This window comes from Glycine max, chromosome 1 (genome assembly GCF_000004515.6).
Source record: "Glycine max cultivar Williams 82 chromosome 1, Glycine_max_v4.0, whole genome shotgun sequence".
NCBI lineage: Eukaryota > Viridiplantae > Streptophyta > Magnoliopsida > Fabales > Fabaceae > Glycine > Glycine max.
The window spans coordinates 12608246-12613950 of NC_016088.4; the positions used below are offsets into that span (position 1 = coordinate 12608246).

The 5705-nt window shown below is 34.5% G+C and overlaps 1 pseudogene; it reads right to left on the reverse strand.

The window, feature by feature from the left end:
- Positions 1–516: 516 nt before the first annotated feature.
- LOC106799494 (uncharacterized) lies at positions 517–4789 on the reverse strand (annotated as a pseudogene).
- Between the last annotated feature and the right edge of the window lie 916 nt (positions 4790–5705).

Consider the following 5705-nt stretch of genomic DNA (forward strand, 5'->3'; position numbering starts at 1 on the left):
TAAAAATAGGAGGATGGCTATTTTGCCACAACCACTGCTAACACTAACAGACACTGGGCTTTAGCTTTCCCAAGGATTGCCTAAATGCATTATTGGATCTTTAATATATTTATCATTATCGGTTGAAAATCATTAAAAATATAAAAAAAAAATGAGTGAAAACTATGCAATTTTATATTTTTTTTCTTAATAAATTTTAGTTAATAACAAAAAAAATGAAATTATGAGTAACATTTCTTATAATTCTTTCTCTCCCTCTTTGTCTTGAATCTTCATATTATATAACTTAAAATGAAAATCGCTTTCTCTGATGCCGAACCAACAAAATGTATCCATATATAAGTTAGTTAATTATATAGCTACGCAGCATGTGCCTTTTACTCGTTAGTTAATTATATAAGTTAAACTATATCCATATATAAAGGCTACATATATAGCCTACAAGAGAACAGGGAATAATCTTAAATTTAGTGTTAATTTTTTATGTTTTAAATATAGAATTTAACATGGCCAGAATCAGTCAATTGCTTTATTATATAAGAATTCTTAATAGAAAATTACAGAGACATATTTTAAATTCCTTTTCTTGTAGCTCCTCTAATTAACTTGATATTTTTCTTACAAATACAAAATAAATATAACATGAGCTTGATTTATTAAACTGCCCTAGAACCTTACAGAAGAAAAGATGCAAAATTCCAATGAAGCACGACATTAGCAAAACAAGCTTTTTATGAACCAGAAGGTGCAATTTTGGCACTCATTTGATGTTGAAGAGGAGAACTTACCATTAAGCCAAGATTTCTGGTCTGATCGGTAGTTTTGATGATCGGTAGTTTTGAGAGGATCATCAGGATCTGCAGCACAGGGGACAAATAAAATCTTATTTCAAACAACAGAATTGAAATGGTAGATAATTTTAAAGAATAAGTTAATATGTTATTAGTGTCTCTACAGTACCTTGACAGAAAAGCCACACGACATGCATGATGAATAAAGCCATGTTTTAGCAATTACTAATTAAGTAAAAAAAGATGAGAGATCCTTTACAAGAATGATTGATTTGTTAGAATTTAGAAAAGAGGATGTGATAATACTATGCAAATTGGTGTATTTTCCATAGCTCACTATTTATTCTGTGTTGGTACAAAGAAATTAGCTTCTTCTGAATTCTGATTTGCAGTATTTTGATCACTAAGTAACCATTAAAGACATTTTAATAATGTTTCAGTAACAATGAACCAAATAACGAGAGATATAAAAACTTCGTACCCCATTGCCCAGAGGCTCTTCGCTATGCGAAGGTATGGGGGAGGGATGTTGTACGCAGCCTTACCCTTGCATATGCAAAGAGGCTGTTTCCGGATTCGAACCCATGACCAACAAGTCACCAAGGCACAACTTAACAAAAATAATATTAGTCCCACTTAAGGAATATTTAGTACTAAAAGAAACCAACATTGTATGGAAAAACAAGCAGCCTATATTAGTAGCCAACGTGAAGACAAAATTTAAGAAGGTATATTAGCTTACTATTTTTACAAAAACACCATAAAGATAAATATGCTGAGGAAATCAGTAACTTGTCCTTCCATCACCCTCAGTTATCACGTCCTGGAAGGTTCCATTGCTAGGAATCATGGGCAAGACATGCTCTTGATGGGGATTGGGGTACAATGACATCAAGAAGATAGGGGCCAGGGGTCTCCAGCATTTTCTGAATTGCCGCTCTAAGGTCTTCTTTCTTGGTCACACGAGCTGCCGGTATCCCATAAGCATCAGCAAACTTCAACATATTGGGGTATATGGCATTCTCATTAGAGGGGTCTCCCAGATATGTGTGAGCCCTGTTAGACTTATAGAACCGATCCTCCCACTGAACAACCATACCCAAGTGTTGATTATTCAACAACAGTATCTTAAGAGAGAGCTTCCCCATAGCACCAAGACCACCGGATGTTAGCCACTGCCTAGGCCTCTTGTACTTGTAAAACTGAGCAGCCCACATCTGGTGTTGTCCAACTCCAGTACTCACAATAGCTTCCCCATTGGTTAACTCATCAAGAACCTGTACAGCATACCGAGGAGAAATCTCTTTTTCAAAAGTCTTATAACTCAAAGGAAACCTTCGCTTCTGTTCATTCAGTTCTTCCCTCCAACCTCTGAAATCAAGCTTCCCTGCAACCCCTCTGCTCTCCAACACGCGATTAATCCCCTTCAATGCCAACTTCAAATTCACACAAACTGACACATGCACCTTTGACCAGCAGCACCAAAACCTGTAGCAACTAAAGCATTTACAGTAGCATCAACACTAGCATCAGGCATTACAACCACATGATTTTTGTCCCACATATTAACCTGAAAACTTGAATACATGATTCAATTATTTACTAGATGCCAAATAAGCCCATGAGTTCCTTTACTTGGAAATTTTTTCAAGAAACAAGTGAACAAGTGAAGAACAAAAGTTTAATCACAAAAGCTTATAGCATACATGGGTTTGATGAACTATATTTAAGACACCCTCAGGCAAACCAACTTCAATTTCCAATTCTGCAAGCATTACAGAAGCACTTGGAAAAATACCACAAAGTTATGAATCCAATTGTTTCTACCATAAGTTGCATGTAACCAAAAATGATGAATCATGAAAGTGGACAACATACTGTATATTTCTAAGTTCTGCCAGTTAAGTTTGCTATTACCATAGAAGCATGTTGCACATACCATTACATGGATGGGGAAGAAAAACTCATGGGTAGACGATAATATTTAGTATTCCACCAGCTTGTTGAGTTTTCCGATTCACAAGATTATCTGTGTGAAATTTCTATACAAATAATAATCAAGGCGAAGAACCCCACAAAACCTCAGCAGCAATGGTGGCAGCTTCGGCTTCAGAAACAGAGGCGTCTCAAACTCTAATCAAAATCTGGGGTTTAAAAGCCCTCTTCTCCCTTTGCCGAAACCCTTCCCCAACTTCCAACTGCAACACAAACCTTGCCACGCAGCTCGCAAAAGGCTTTCTCTCACGAACACTTCTTTATTGAATCGGATTAACGCCGCCACTACCAGACCAGCCTATTCGCGAACCCGGTTCGGACATTTTGAGTCAAAAAGAACTGATTCCAGCAAGGAGAAGAGCTTTAATTTGAGAACCAGGTCCTGCAACTCACGATTGAAGCCCTGCGAGACTCGGTCATGAAACTGAGTCAGCAGCGCGACCAAATCATTGTTATTAATGTTAGGATTTCGTAGCGAGGCAGAGAGGCGGTGGAGAGTTTCGCGGTCGATCCAGGCTTGGATTTCGTACCCGATTTCGACGACGACGCGTGAGAGGGAGTGTGTGGAGAGGGGCACGTGAGGAAGGATCGGAGGCCCTTAGAGTTGTTGAGGGAGTCGACGAGGGTTGAGGCAGTGGAAGTGGTCGGAGAGAGTGGAGAAAACCTAAGTGAAAAAGAAGAGAGTGGGGTTTGGATTGAGGCTTAGGGTTTCTGGTAGTGAGAAACACGATTGTTGAAGTTAGTGGGCAGGAGTGAGAGAGACGCGTGCCTATAAGTTAGATGCATTTTCAAAATGGTGACCGTCTTTAAAAAGTTGCAGTTATTTACAAAACTACCACCGTTCTTTCTTTTAAAACGGTTATTGTATAACCTTCGTATATCTCCTGTCATCGTAAACATTTATTTTAGTAGTGTTTGTTATAAATTATAATTACATAATAATTAAATTATAAATTAGAATGTAAGTGATTGTATTATTAAAACAATAACGTATTAATTACATTTTAAATGTGAAAATTAATTATGTAGAAAGATGTATAAGTATATTTTTATGAGATACATTTATTTTATTTTTATAAAATAATTATTTTTTTATCAAAATTTCTAGAAAATATATAATAATATTTTAAATAAAATGATAAATTTAAAATATTTTTATAAATGAAATAGAAAAAAATAATTTTTATTATTTTTAATAATATTTAATTATTTAAAGTATTTAATAATTATGCAATAATGTTAAAGCATTTAATTTTTAATTTTAATTATGTAAAAGACCTTTTACAATTTCTTCCAAACATCACATTATTTAAAATAAGTACTTAAAAATTTATCATCCAAATATCAAATTATCTTATGTAAAAATAACTTTTCAAATAAGAGCTTCTTGAAGTGTTTTTCCTATAAGATCTTTTATAGTGATCCACCCAAACAGGCCAAGTAGGGGTGAGTTGTAAATTGCTATTTACAGCAAACATAATATTTGTTTGCTTCTTTGCTTATTAGACCTCTTACGGGTTTTTTTATCTATGTATTAAAGTGGATTAATTTGAATTATTTGTTGTCTCATTTTCAGCATCCAGGAGTTGAAATCTTATGTTTGCATATAATTTAAACTGTCAACTTCACCAGTTAAGACTAGTTGATGTGCTTGTTGATAAAGATAGAGAAAAAAGGTTAGCTCTATGTTGAGTTTAAAACATGAGAACTCGATCATGGTTGCCTAAGATTAGTTACTTGAACTTGCCGACGAAGTTGAGGCAATGTTCTTTTGCCTTCTGTTCATCATTTCCCAAAGATGAAAACAAATAAGTAAACCAATCTAACACGAGTCAGGTAATATGGCTGCCTATATGAGGCAAAGAGTCCTTTGATTGTGGAGTTATGATGCCATGAGTTTCCAGGCTCTGTTAGTACAAGAGTTGTCAAACCTGATATGTTTATCAAGGGATAACGTACTTTCTAGGCCTCAAATTTCTAAATTACCTTGCCTTCCTAGCCATCTCAATTCGGAACAAAAATGCACTCTAAGTTCAATTCATAACCTTATTAGTTTCAATGAATGTGTGTTGTCAATACATTTAACTTATAATATAATACATTTTAAACAAATCCCTACAACAAAATTGTTCTCATACTATATTATGTACATGAAATACATTGAAGTTAGACTCATGTATTGTGTCCTACATGTATATTGACAAAGTAGCACCCAGCAAATAAAACAAAAAGTTGTTTGCTAAATACATCATATTAAGTTGGAATGCATAGGCCAGAGAGCAAGAAGCTAGAGACCACTTTCCAATAGCACAAGAAGGCATAAGGCATTGCACCTCAAACTTTTGAACAATTCGCATATTTAGAGATTTCTTTCATGTGGTTCAAGCCATGGGAAGGCCAGGAAATCAAATCACTACTACAAAATCTAGATTTAACATCGTTAAGTTAACATCGGTTTTTGATAAAACTGATGTTAACAAAAATGCGGTGGCAAAATGGTAAATAACGAGACTTTATGAACATCGATTTTTTAAAAAACCAATGTAAACACAACATGTTAACATCGGTTTTTCTAAAAATCGATGTTAACAAGAGCATGGTGGTAATAAATTCGGTTAATTGACATCGGTTTTGAAAAAACAGATGTGAACTAGTTGATGTTAACATTGATTTTTTTAAAACCTGATGTTAACATTAATTTGTTACCACAGTGGCAAAACGCGGTGGCAAAATGGTAAATAATGAGACTTTATTAACATCGGTTTTTTAAAAAAACCGATGTTAACACAATATGTTAACATCGGTTTTTCTAAAAACCGATGTTAACAAGAGCATGGTGGTAATAAATTCGGTTAATTGACATTGGTTTTGAAAAAACCGATGTGAAATAGTTGATGTTAACATCGTTTTTTTTAAAAC